A 15,243-nucleotide genomic window follows, 5' to 3' on the forward strand; every position below is an offset into this window, starting at 1 on the left:
TTATCTCCAGTCAAACTACGGGGGCGACGACTCCCAGTGTTTCCCCTTCTCCCCCCATCACCCAAGCTTTGGTTAAGAAGCAGTCAATTCCGGCCGAAGAAACAGTCCAAGTAAGGCCTGTTTCTAAAGTCGGTGAACCAGTTGTTATTCCGCCGGTCGAGGCTGCATCCATCCAGGAAGAGGCAGTCCCTGTGACCAAGGGATCTTATCCTGAAAATCCAAAACCCTCGGCCTTCGTTCTAGAAGAAAGCGACGGGAGCGACGAGGTTCCACTGGCGAGTCGCTTTCGACCCCGCCCGTCAACCTCCTCCCGTGTCCTAGGCGGCAGTCCCAGTCGTTCTGTAAGTACCTCCTACCGCCTTTCCTTATTTCTCTGCCATAGAACTTTAAACCAGGAAAATAATAAATGTCAGGTGCCTCCTCCTGTGTCCGAGGCGGCTGTCCAAGTTGGCCCCTCTACGGCTGACCGTGGCAAACGACCTGTAAGAGAGCCAAAAGCGATGGCGGAAATGCCCGTTCATCCGCAGGACCAGGACCTTAATATTCCTTCGCAGAAAGCCACTTCAGCTTCTGTAAGTACCCCCTACCGCCTTTCCTTGGTTATTTCTCTGCCATAGAACTCTAAACTAGGAAAATACTAAATGCCAGATGCCTATACACTCTTTTCATCGAAAAATTTATGCGCCGAAGGGTGTTATCTATATTTCTTGGCCGCCTCCGTGGCCCTCGAACGTAGATAACCTCCATCGGCCGCATGAACTGAGAAGCAATCTAAGATACTGGGCTCGGCCATTAAGTTCTTTAGGTTCGAGCAACGATCCTAAAGACATGGCCGAAGTCTCCTCCCGGCAAGTTTAAAAACAAAACCTTCTTGTTACTTTTTCATGATTTCCTTGAGCTTAAACTGATTTTTGTGTGCAGGCCTCATGGGAAGTTGAGTTCAAAGCCCTTCTATCAAGTACCGCTGTAGTGACTAGCCCTTCGGCCCCTACAACTGACCCCGCCGATTCATCTACCCTGGTTCGGGTTCAAGAAGTTTTGTCTCTCTCTACGTCGCAAGTCCTTCAAAGCACAGGCCTCGATTTGTTGGGTGCCTGCCTAAACGACCTCGGCGTAAATGGTCAAATGAGCGTCGAAGCCATCGTTCGGGCGTCGTCTACCTTAGAGCGAGTTCGGGAGACTTTTAGTGTCCTTGAGAATGCTCTTTGGGCTGAACAAGATCTGAAAGCTGCCATGGCCGTCCAAGATGCTCTTCGTCTGAAGATTGATGCTTTAAAGGCGAAAGGGGAAGCTTTAGCCGACCTCGACCGTCAAATAACTAAACTAGGACAACGAAGGTCAGCTATTGCTTCCGATATTGCACAAGACTTCGAGTCAGGCGGCAGAGATTGTCTGACTAAGTATGTGGCGAGTGTAAAACGAGTCGAGCAGTTGAAGATGGACAAGAAGAACCGGCAGGCCGAGATCATAATGGGCGAGGTGCGGTGGCAAGAGCTTAAGGCTCTTCTTGGCACTCTTCTTCTTTATTCGCCCTGAATTTATGTAAACTAATGGACCAACTCAATTTATGTATTCTTTTACCGATCTTAATGAAATGAATTTTTATTCCCGCATTTCCCATGTGACCGGATAGTACTTCTTTAAAAACTTCCTATCGATTGGCAATTTGTGAACTAAACCAGTCCGGTCTCTAAGATGATATGTCCCTTTCCCGAGAACCTTATGTATGACGAAAGGCCCTTCCCAAGTCGGCGACCATTTGCCGAACCTAGGGTCTTTAATTCCTACGAGCAACACCGTTTGCCAAACTAATTCTCCTTCACCAAATGTTTTCTGTCGGACCTTTTGATTGTATGCTCGCTCGGTAATCTGTTTTTGTGCCACCAGCAAGTTATAAGCGTCGAGTCGCGCTTCTTCTAAGTCTTCTAACTTCTATCTCATCGACTGATTATATTCGGCGCTGAACAGACTACTCTGTTCAATTGTTCGTAACGAATTTATGCTTAGCTCAACTGGTAACATTGCTGTTGGAAATGTGCCCTAAAGCCAATCATGTGATGATACTTTACGGACATTTCACATGTTAAACTAATCTAGTTTTACATATAAAGGGCATAAATTATTGTTTGAGCCGTCTCATATAAATGTTATATGCTTAAACGATAAAGTCCAAGGAATATGTGATTGGGAGAATGTAATCTAATGAAGTTAGATTCATGAGACCATTCTTTCGTAGACACATCCTAAATGTTCCTGATCATAGGATTGCCAATTGGGCGTTGACAGTCCGTTAAGATCAGTACGTACTATGTCTTCTCTCAGGGAGAGTGACTAGTCTCGAGTCATTGGTGTGTGTGACATCAAGACAAGTACGTAGGTGCTCAATAGAGAATGAGTTCACTGAACGTGATCAACGAAGAGTTCTTATATTCCATGTCACATGAGAACTCATGGTTGGGATAATGCAAAGTAGTCCTTTGACCTGAGGCATCACAGTTGTCTTGTGGTTAAGTCCTTGATCTTTGATTATGTCAAAGTCACCCCCTCGGGGTGTCCACGACATCGTTGGGGTTAAGCCACTTAGCTATGGAGACAAGTGAATGCGCAACAAGGGATCTCTAACCTTCAAACAGTTGAGGGAGAATACTCTATGATATGATTTGGAATCTCTGGCCAGAGTATGAATGAGATTAGGGAATGCGTTCCAAATCACATTCAAGGAAATCATATAAGCACACGAATCACATTGGATAGTAGACATGAATAAATAAACTATCATACCAAATAATGTGGTCAAGAGTATTAGATTAGAGAATGACCGTATTGCATTTGTAATCCCAAACTGAATAGGTTCTCTATCCTCTTCTGATTAGCTTGGGTAACCATGATATGCTGCTAGGTGTCACTCATGGTTTGTGGAAGCCCTAAACGTGTGTAATCACTAAAGGGAGAATTGAAAATAGTTTCAATTCACAATCGATGTAAAATGGTTTTAATCGCCCACTACCTCGCTAAAAGGAACCTAATGGATCGCACACCATAAAAGGTGGAGATTGAAGATTAAACTGAAATGAGTAAGAATGATTAAATGGTTTAATCATTTATTTATGGCAAGGATTAATTAATATGTTAATTAATCAAACGAATAAGTTTGTTAAAGACCTCGGGATAGTTTTTGACCTTAAGGCCCAATGGGCTTCGAACGTCAAGCCCATTGACTTAAGTTGTATGACAACTTAATGAATAAAGATTCACAAAGGCCCAAAAGCCCAAAAATCCCAAGGTAGGCCGGCCATGTATGATGAATTAGGGTTTTGGTTCTTTAGGTCACTTATTTGAAGGGACTATATAAAGGACTTTATAGCCAAATATTCATTAAGTGATTAAGGGTTTATTTTGGGGGAAAATTGGTGAGAATTGTCTCTCCATTTTCTCTCTAAAGAGGCCAACACCTTGGAGGGTACATCTAGCAATCCTACTACTCCAAGGTCACTCATTTCTTCTACAATCAAACCTTGGTGAAGAGACTTAGAGGTTCCCTATTTTGGGAACTTGGAGAAACCTAATTTTCCATCCAAATCCATGGATCTAAGAAGCAAGGAATGAAGGCCCTATCTCTTTGGGTGATTAGCCTTTGCTTATGCAAAGAGGAATCTACAAAGGTAATAATTTCAACTCACTTTGTTTTGAGTTGATTATTGGTTCACCAATCTACTAGGCTTTGAATTTCATGGTAATGTTTTGTTTTTGAGTGCATGCAAGCATGATTCCGCCTTTAATTGTTAATTGCATGCTATATGATGTTGCTCAAATGAACATGTTTTTCAAAATAAATCCTTCAAGTGGTATCAGAACCTAGGTCTAGTAGTTGGTGAATCCTTTTGGGTTTTGTAGTTCATAAGTTTATGATTTAAAAGTTGTAATTGTTACAAGCTTTATTCTTGCTTCTTTGAATGTAAATTTTGTTTGAAAATTTGCCATCTCAAATGTTGTAGATGTAGTTCATATGAGGATGAATATTGGAGCTAAAATTTGGTGCCATGATTTTGGGGATTTTCGGCCAAATCCAAAGGGTGATTTTTTGGGTTCATGTTTGTCTTGTTAAAAATGTTTTAAGGTGACTTTTGGAACCCCTAAGTACCCTAGGATGTTAGCACCATTTTGAATGATGAAAATTTGAGTTTTTTGGCTTGAAAACATTCATGGAGCTCTTATGGGTTTTCATGGATGTTCTTCATTGTTCTTGATGTTCTTGCCAAGAACAAAAAGGTTTTGTGTTTTGATTCAAAGTTTTGATTATTTCATAAAGTTTATGTTATTTGTTTTTCAAATGATTTATCATGTATTTAAAATGTTAGATATTTGATTAAATAGCAATAGAAAAATCTATCATCATTATGAAAGGTAAAAGAAAAGGTGATAAGAATTTCTTTTCTTATGCACTACTTGATTGTTTTTGACAAAACTAATAAATCAAAACACCCACCACTCCTTTTTATCCCTAAAAACCGGCCACCCTAATAAAATAGGGTATTTTTGGGGCTTTTATGCAATTACATAAAGTTTTGATACTTTTGTGTATTTGTACTTTGACCCGAAAGTTTACGTTTTGACGTTAAGGCCTAAAAACGCTAAAGGAAAAATTGTTTTGCTCCTTTAATGAAGTTTTGAATTTATTTAAATTTTGGGTTCTAGTTGTATTTACATGAAGTAGTGACTTTTGTGTTTTTACAAAGTGACCCCAAAAGTTTATGTTTTCGCAATATGGCCCAAAAAGTTGTGGTTATTGCATGATGGCCCAAATAGGATGAGAACAAAATTGTTTTGTCTCTTTAAATGAGAATTGGATTTTCATTTTGTTTAGCTCCACTTAAATCAATTTTATGGATACAAAAACCAAATGAAAATGTTGCATTCAATTAATTAGTTAAAGCGTTAATTAATTAAAGGATGATTATGAACCTAAGCCTAATATAATTGAGCTATGTGAAAGGCGTTTCAAATTTGTTTGAACCATGGGAATGTGTAGATTAGATTTTGGTTGTAATTTGATTTGATCAAATGTTGTAAAAGGGCATAAGTCCTTCTTTACTTTAAGGTAATTTGTTTTATGCAAATGTTGTAATGAGCATAAGCTCATCCTTTACTTTGAAGTATTTCTTTCTTGCTTTATATGATATGCATGAAAATGAAGTAATTGGGTCCAACGCCCCTAAGACAACACGCCTTAATATGATTAAACACGTAACTAAAATCAATCTCCATCCCTAGACCGAGATTCAACACAAGGCTCGTGTTGAATCTAAACAAAGGTTCATAATCATCCTAAGGCCCTAAGGCAACTATATATAGTCCATCAAATGAATGCAAAGTTTATGTTAGTAGTATCATATACTTTTGCTTTAAAAACCGTTTTAAAAGCATAGTGGGAGTATTATGTACAACTAAAACAATGAGATGGACCAATAGTTGTAATAGGACCAAAATTGTTTTAATAGAGATTAAAATGTATATTTATATGTGATGAGACCTAAAACCCTCAACCAAACCAATATTAAGTTGATAAACGGAGAGTGCTTTGAACACTCTTTCGTGGCCTTCCACCGTGGTAGGCTCCGATCGTTTGTGACTCGTACACCGGCTTCACCCTATAATGGGGGAGTACAAAGTGCGTGCTTACACTCAGGAGGAGTTCTATATACATACATGATGAAGTGAGGTAGGCAACGAGTTTAGCCAACATGATATAATTCTGAGGCTATGCTTGAACACCTACACGAACTAGGCATGGTGGGAATGACTTAACTAAGTACAATGACGCCAACATGATATAATTCTGAGGCATCATTTTCTAGAGGCCAAACTAGATGGGTACTTGCAAGAGGTTGTTGCAAATGAGTAAGCGTACTCTCTCATTATTATTAACGCTAGCCAACATGATATAATTCTGAGGTGGGCTTGGTAGTAGTGAGTCTCCCATAACCTACTAAGAGTTTCATCCAAAACTCTCGAATTCCAATGAGGGATATGGAATTTGCCAAAAATAGTGGGTGGTGCTATTTTGATTTAAAGACCCGAATCAAATGGCTTAAAATCAATCAATCTATATTCGTTATGTATTTGATTACCAATATATTTGCAAACGCTATCCAACACTTGACAAATAAAAACCGAATGTTTTAGTTTCCGGACTTGGTACCACAATCCCAAAGAATGTCTTAAATGGATTGCATATGTATCTAAGTAGTCTCATCCTCACAATCTTCCTATTGATAATGTATCATTAGAAGAATATGTTAGAAAAGGTCTATCATAAAGAGGACAACACTTTTAATGTCATAATTCTTCAATTACAAATTGTTGTATGAAGAAATAGGAGTTGCTTTGAACAACCCTTAGTCAATGCAAACACTTAGTGCTTGTTTCTTTGTTAAATGAACAAAGAACTTGAGAAGAAAGCACAAAGGCATGGACACTTAATGTGCCATAATTCTTCACTTACAATTTGTTGTATGAAGAAATGAAAGTTGCCTTGTACAACTCTTGAAAGTTTGTAATTATGTTTAGAACATAATGGTTGGTTGACAAAAATAGTCCATTAACATGGACTTATGATGATTTTGAATCATTGAGTGTTGAAGTGTTAAACCACTTAACGAGACGGAAACTAGGCAAGGACTTCACCTTTGTTTCCCTATCCTAATGGTTCACTAAGTTTATGGTAAACTATGTAGTGAACAATAACCACATACTCTCCAAATTGTTTGATGTGTATAACACAATTGAAAAAGGTTTCAAGAGAGATAGTGGGAGTTTAGGGACCATGACTAATGTAGTCAAAGGTGAAAGTCAAATAAAGAAGATAAATAACTCCAAGGGAACAAACTTTCTTTATGAAAGGATAGACATTGGAAGGGGTATTTGCAAGAAATGTCTTGCAAGTGTCAAGAACACACCTTTCGAAGGTGTTGTAAATTGTTCTTGAATAGTTCAAAACAGTTGGTTCTTCTACTTGAATGTATGATTCCGTATTAGTAACTATGTTTTACAAATCGTTGTAAAAGTGTGACTAATAAGAAGTAGAAGATATATGAGAGAAGAAAAGGTGCTTCACATACGGAACGTGAATAAGATATAGATCTCTGCGAAAGCAGATAGTACTTACTTCCTCATATGAACTACCAAAGAAATTGGATAATAGTAATCTAATTGATTGTCTCTATAGTAGAGATGATATGGTAGTGTTAACTGTTTAGAATATAATGATGCTTAAAACCCAAAAGGTTGCAAGGTAGTGACTAATCCCAACTAAATTGTGATACCTCTAAAACATAAGTTACGAGTTGGTGAAACAAGGATATTTTGGATCGTTAGATCCGGATCCAATACCTTCTTGTTAAAATTGTATAGAGGCGAAATGTTCGAATCTTTATTCTTTTGGAAAGAAGAAAGAATCACAAAGTTGTTGAGGTTAATTCACTTAGATGTTAGTGGCACTTGTCCACAACATAATACTACTCATGTTATATGACATTCACCGAAGATCACTCTCGGTTGGACTATAGTTTATTTTGAATAAACACAAGTCCGAATACTTTGCAAAAGGTTTCAAAGAATTCAAGAAATGTAAATAGATGAGTAAGATATCTAAAGTATTTACCTCCTTAGATTTGATCCAAGGAAAGGTAACACTTTAGATGAGTTTCCTTGAAAGATATCAAGGAAAATAGTATCATAAGATAATGTATTTCTCCATTAGGAGAAGAATGAACTCGAATAAGATTTAGTTCGTTAGATGTTATCTATTACCCATATATAGGATATATACTTCTAAAACAATATGATTGTCAATTAGAAGATCTTCCAAAATTTTCATAACTCCATAAGATGTAGTTGGAAAGAAAGACAAATCTTAAGCATGTTAAGATTTGGAGTTGTGTGCTAATAAGCAATATTTGTTTGATAACAATCTTGTGGGATATCCTTAAATTAACTTTTGGATATCGCTTCTATAATCCAACTAACAAATGTTGTTTTGTTGGGAAGTTCATTGTAATCCTACAATGTGATTTGCCTAAGAGCAAATGAACGAGAGATAGAACTCAAAGAATGGGTTCTTTGAGAGACAAGAAAGTAATCAACAAATATAACAACCTAGTTCCTATACCAAAAGCTCCAAGGTAGTCGAGAAGGATTTATAAACCGTCTCAGTTGAATGGTTTGAACTTTATGACTATGTCATAGAGTTGCACCTCTTAATTCGAAAGAAATAAGAATGAAAATCCTTATGACTACATTGAGTGTATATATATATGATACATACTCAAGGAAATGGTAAAGTACCATTTGACCCGAAATAATGAAACCTTCATAAACTAATTGGTAGCTTAAGGTGACTACAATCAAAGAGAATGGTTGACTTTGAAGAAACCATCTTTGAGATAGTCTTGGTTTCAATTAATTCGAAGATTGCTAGCTACAACTAAATGGTGATTCAATGTTTGGACATAATATGGGTTTCCGAAACCATTATTAAGATAGTCTTGATAATATATGTCTAAAACTAAAAATCACAAGACATGTAAGTTGTAGAGATCCATCCATCATGAATCTTAGCAAGCTAGTGGGAGCTATTTGCATTTTATGAGAAAAAGGATCAAATCGTTTGATTTCTCATAAAGATGTAAATGAATCTTTTGTTTACTAGTTTTACAAAAGATTAGTGGGAGTTAATCATGTTCCTAAAAATTTAAATATATATGATATATTTATTTTGGAAATGAAAATAATACTTCTTCGTTAAAGTTATGACTTTAATACATTATATGAAGATAGAATGTATATGGGAGATATAGTCTATGTACATGGGATGGAAATCTATAATGATATATTTCATGATATAATTGGATTATATCAATCCCTAATAATAGACAATGGATGCTAGGAAGTTTCTCATATGATGATAAACTTCAATAAGAAGGACGATTCTAGTGAGACTAGCAAGTTGCCCTTCTCAAAGGGAACGTACCCTTTGACTCCCAAAGAAATAATGCGTAAATTGAATCCTTTATGCATACGCAGAAAGGTGATTTATGTATTTCATATTGTATGAAAAACATTGATATGAGTTGTACCTAGAACGGTACAAGATGATATCAGTGCAAGCCCAGGATCAGAACCATGGCAACTGTCAAGTGAGTCCTTAAGTATTTGAGAAATACTAAAGGATAAATTCCTCAAAGATCGAGGAAGAATCAAAGTGACGTAATGGAAGCGTAAATGTATTAGATTATGAATCTAATCCATCATTGGATGTTTCTTCATTATGAATGAAGAGATAAACAGATATCTCTTTATTATGACTAAAGAGATATTTGGATGGAAACATTAAAGTATGACTTTAGTGTGTTCCATTATGAATGCAAGATATATTGCCATATAGAAGTTTACAACAATGTTGTTTGGATGGGAAAGTTCATTTATGAACTCTCTATTCGGTTCCAACCAGAAAGTGTATGACACTAATGGGGCGATAGCTCAAGCCTGGGAATCAAGGTCTCATCAAGATCCGAACTCAAATGAGAGACTGAACCACATGATTGAGAATCATGTATAATGGTGACGTCGTTATTCTCAAGGTTGCTTCTATGGATAACACATATAGATGTCCACTGTCTAGGCCTACTATTCAGCCATTTATGAAATGACTACAGAAGAGGTATCATCAAGATGACCAAGCTGATTGGCTCTAGTGCAAGTGGGAGATTGTTGGAAATGTGCCCTAAAGCCAATCATGTGATGATACTTTACGGACATTTCACATGTTAAACTAATCTAGTTTTACATATAAAGGGCATAAATTATTGTTTGAGCCGTCTCATATAAATGTTATATGCTTAAACGATAAAGTCCAAGGAATATGTGATTGGGAGAATGTAATCTAATGAAGTTAGATTCATGAGACCATTCTTTCGTAGACACATCCTAAATGTTCCTGATCATAGGATTGCCAATTGGGCGTTGACAGTCCGTTAAGATCAGTACGTACTATGTCTTCTCTCAGGGAGAGTGACTAGTCTCGAGTCATTGGTGTGTGTGACATCAAGACAAGTACGTAGGTGCTCAATAGAGAATGAGTTCACTGAACGTGATCAACGAAGAGTTCTTATATTCCATGTCACATGAGAACTCATGGTTGGGATAATGCAAAGTAGTCCTTTGACCTGAGGCATCACAGTTGTCTTGTGGTTAAGTCCTTGATCTTTGATTATGTCAAAGTCACCCCCTCGGGGTGTCCACGACATCGTTGGGGTTAAGCCACTTAGCTATGGAGACAAGTGAATGCGCAACAAGGGATCTCTAACCTTCAAACAGTTGAGGGAGAATACTCTATGATATGATTTGGAATCTCTGGCCAGAGTATGAATGAGATTAGGGAATGCGTTCCAAATCACATTCAAGGAAATCATATAAGCACACGAATCACATTGGATAGTAGACATGAATAAATAAACTATCATACCAAACAATGTGGTCAAGAGTATTAGATTAGAGAAGGACCGTATTGCATTTGTAATCCCAAACTGAATAGGTTCTCTATCCTCTTCTGATTAGCTTGGGTAACCATGATATGCTGCTAGGTGTCACTCATGGTTTGTGGAAGCCCTAAACGTGTGTAATCACTAAAGGGAGAATTGAAAATAGTTTCAATTCACAATCGATGTAAAATGGTTTTAATCGCCCACTACCTCGCTAAAAGGAACCTAATGGATCGCACACCATAAAAGGTGGAGATTGAAGATTAAACTGAAATGAGTAAGAATGATTAAATGGTTTAATCATTTATTTATGGCAAGGATTAATTAATATGTTAATTAATCAAACGAATAAGTTCGTTAAAGACCTCGGGATAGTTTTTGACCTTAAGGCCCAATGGGCTTCGAACGTCAAGCCCATTGACTTAAGTTGTATGACAACTTAATGAATAAAGATTCACAAAGGCCCAAAAGCCCAAAAATCCCAAGGTAGGCCGGCCATGTATGATGAATTAGGGTTTTGGTTCTTTAGGTCACTTATTTGAAGGGACTATATAAAGGACTTTATAGCCAAATATTCATTAAGTGATTAAGGGTTTATTTTGGGGGAAAATTGGTGAGAATTGTCTCTCCATTTTCTCTCTAAAGAGGCCAACACCTTGGAGGGTACATCTAGCAATCCTACTACTCCAAGGTCACTCATTTCTTCTACAATCAAACCTTGGTGAAGAGACTTAGAGGTTCCCTATTTTGGGAACTTGGAGAAACCTAATTTTCCATCCAAATCCATGGATCTAAGAAGCAAGGAATGAAGGCCCTATCTCTTTGGGTGATTAGCCTTTGCTTATGCAAAGAGGAATCTACAAAGGTAATAATTTCAACTCACTTTGTTTTGAGTTGATTATTGGTTCACCAATCTACTAGGCTTTGAATTTCATGGTAATGTTTTGTTTTTGAGTGCATGCAAGCATGATTCCGCCTTTAATTGTTAATTGCATGCTATATGATGTTGCTCAAATGAACATGTTTTTCAAAATAAATCCTTCAATTGCGTCGTGTCCGTAGGTTAGTGCATACGAGATTGTCCCAGTCGCCGATCGGAGCGATGTTCGATATGCCCATAAAGCCTCATTTAACTTTAAATGCCACATGCCATGCCTCTCTTTTATTATTTTCTCGAGAATGATGATCAACACTTTGTTACTTGCCTCGGCCTACCCATTTGCTTGTGGATAATATGGTGTAGACTGTTCAAGCTGAATTTTCAAACTTGTCGTATATTCTTTAAACCTCTCAGCTGTAAAGATTGTGCCATTATCAGTTATAATCGTTTCTGGTACGCCGAATCTGGTCACAATGTGTTCTTCCACAAAGTCGCAAGCTTCTTTAGACGTTAGCTCGACATACGATTTTGCTTCGACCCACTTAGTGAAGTAATCGGTTGCTACCAGTATCCATGCGTGCTTGGCAACCCCGGAATATGGTGTGATTTTGCCGATTACGTCCATGGCCCATCCTTTAAACGGCCATGGTTTAGTGACTGAATGTAATGACTCGGCCGGGACCCGTTGTATAGGACCATGAATCTGACAATGTATGCACCCTCATGCGAACTCGATACAATCCTTTAATATTCTTGGCTAAAAATAACTGTGTCGTCGAAACAACCACTGCATTTTACGTCCGGACTGATGAGCTCCGCAAACCCCTTCGTGGACTTCTGTGATTGCTTGAGCACTCTCTTGGGGGCCGAGGCATAGCAGTAATAAACCATCCTCACCCTTTCGGTATAACTCGTTTTGGTACGTGACATAGTTTGTGGCGTGAACTCTTGTCTTGCGACTGTGTTTGCCATTGGGATTGTCAAGATACTGTATAATGGGTTTTCTCCAACCATCCGGTATTGCCTCGACAGCGTAAACTTCTATAAGGTCTTGTCGGTCTAACAACAACGGTAAGGACATGACTCTGGTGCGTATCACATTGTCGCGTCGGAGGACTTGCTGGTTAACCAAGGCCAGGTATAGCTGTCGTAACACGGGTATTTCTCGGCCAAGCTTGCCCCTCAGGAGTTGTGCCCCGGAGGTGATTTGAGCCAACTCGTCCGCAGCGGTATTATGAATCCGGGAAATATGTTCAAATGTAATACCGTCGAAGGATTCGGCCAAGTAGCTGGAAACTATGTGGTAAGGTGCCAGGGTACAACTCATGCATCGAAAAGAACCATTAAGAAGTTGCAAGGAGATTGGAACCAGCCCAAAAAAAGTCCAAACAAAGCCAAAAAGAGGATGAAAAGTTGCTGCAAGTAGAAGAAGAGTTGGACAGAGTCACGGCAAGGGAAGAACACCCATGGTTCGAATTCTATTCCTTCTAACTCTATTCCACCAAATGTGCCTTTCCCTGGCAGGTTTATGCAATCTAGGAAATAAGAGAATGAAAAAGACATTCTAGAGACTTTCAGGAAAGTGCAAGTCAATATCTCGCTTCTTGATGCTATAAAGCAAGTTCCAAAGTACGCTAAGTTTTTAAAGAAGCTTTGTACAACAAAGAAGCGGATTCTGGAGAGAGAGGTGGTACATGTAAGTGAAAATATCTCTGCAGTTTTGCAACGAAAGCTGCCACCTAAATGCAAAGATCTAGATAGTTTCACTATCCCTTGTGTTATTGGTAATACAAGGTTTGAACAAGCTATGCTAGATTTAGGTGCTTCCATTAATGTTATGCCATATTCTATTTATGCATCTATGAATCTAGGAGAGCTTAAAAATGATGGTGTCATTATTCAATTGGCTGATCGATCTAATGCATATCCGAAAGGAGTTTTGGAAGATGATTTGGTGCAGGTAGGCCATTTGATTTTTTCGGCAGATTTTTATGTGCTTGAGATGGAGGATTCAGCCCACTCTCCACCATTGCCAATCTTACTTGGACGACCGTTCATGAATATAGCCCAAACCAAGACTGATGTGGCCAAGGGAGCGTTAACTATGGAGTTTGATGGCGATGTGACTAAATTTAATGTTTCTGAATCTATTAAGAATCTAATGATATTCGTTCTTGTTATGCCATTGATGTGAATAAAAATATAGGGTAGGAATGTTCAACACCTATCAAGATGGATGTATTTAGAGCCACCATTGAAAAAGGAATTGGAGTGGATCACACGGGACAAGCCATTGCCCTCAAAGAACCCAAGGCTGAGAGAACCACCTCTGAAATTATTGACAGTGCTGCTACTTTAAAGTCCTCATCGCAATACATTGGTGAGCCACCTATTCCAATTCCAATTCCCATTTCAACTAATAGGTTGTTACCTTCTTTGGTTCAGGTGCCCAATCAGATTCAAGCTGGTGGGAGAGTTTACATTGACTTTAGGAAGCTCAACATCACAATCAAGAAGGATCACTATGCTCTTCCGTTCATAGATCCAATGCATGGAAGTTTTGAGGAGCATGTCGTGGAGGATGTACCCCTCCATGCCGTGGGCCCTAGTGAAGCTTAAATGGAGGTATTGTCCGGCTGGAAGACGTTAAAGCAAGCGCTTCTTGGGAGGCAACCCATGTGATTCAAATAGAAAGACTTTGGAATCTCCAGGCTCTACAACCAGATTTGCTCTCTTTTACCCTTCTCTTTCTTATTTTTACTTTGCCATGATTGTCTCGTTTTCTAGTTGTCTTTTATTGCTTTCTTGTTTCGTTTTATTTTTGAAACATTGAGGACAATGTTTGGTTTAACTGTTAGGGGGGTACACAGATTGCTTTTCATGACTTATCTTCGAATTTCATCAACTATCACTTCTAATGTTGTTACTCACTGTTTTCAAGTGTTTTAGTGTGTCATAATAACAAAAATTTGAAAAAATTTCGAAAATTTTGAAAAAAAAAATCAGAAAAAAAATGTTTGAAAAAACCAAAAAGAGTCGTTTTGCTTGTTTGTGTCTTAGGGTACCTTCCAACACAATGATGAGGATTTGGTTTTTAATTGCATGACTGTTAAAGAAAGTTACAAACATGGGTGGAAGTTTGATATGCTCTTTGGTTAATACTTAGTTGTAGTTGTCATTAATGAATTCACATGTAATCACAAAGGAAAAAAAAAATCAATTTTTGTAACATGCTTGAAGGAAGGAACTCAAAATCTGTGATATTCTTGCTTTCTAAAGTCGTTGCATGATCTCATTATTTCTTTGCTTGGTTGCTACTTGGAATGCTTTTTCATCATTTTAGTTCCAAATACTAAAACTCATGCCAGTTTCATTCAAAGCTTAAAATTGATTGCATAACAAATAACAAGATGATGTTGTTTAGTTACCACCAGAGCCAAAAAGCCTTATCCCTTGCATATGTATTGTAGGTTTAACCCCTTTGAGCCTTATTTAGCCTATTTTCTTTGTTAGCCTGCATTATCCCTACCTAGCCTAGCATTGGAATATCCATACCCTTGTTCTTAAAGAATAGTGAAGCATGACTTGTTGGGAATTCCTTTTTATCTACGATCTGCAGAGAAATAAGTGTGGGGGAAGGATTTGTTCTTTTGAATCTGGTGAAGTAATGTGTATGTTTTATATTTCAAAGAAAAGTGAAAGTGAAAGTGAAAAAAAAGAGGTTGAAAATAAGTGAGAATGAGTTCACAAGTATTGGTTGTTGAAGAAGGGTCCAAAAATGTGAATCTAACCCTAAAGTTGTATGAATCTCCCCTTTGTGTTTAA

The sequence above is a fragment of the Malus sylvestris genome, chromosome 1, assembly GCF_916048215.2.
Source record: "Malus sylvestris chromosome 1, drMalSylv7.2, whole genome shotgun sequence".
In the NCBI taxonomy this organism is placed as follows: Eukaryota; Viridiplantae; Streptophyta; class Magnoliopsida; order Rosales; family Rosaceae; genus Malus; species Malus sylvestris.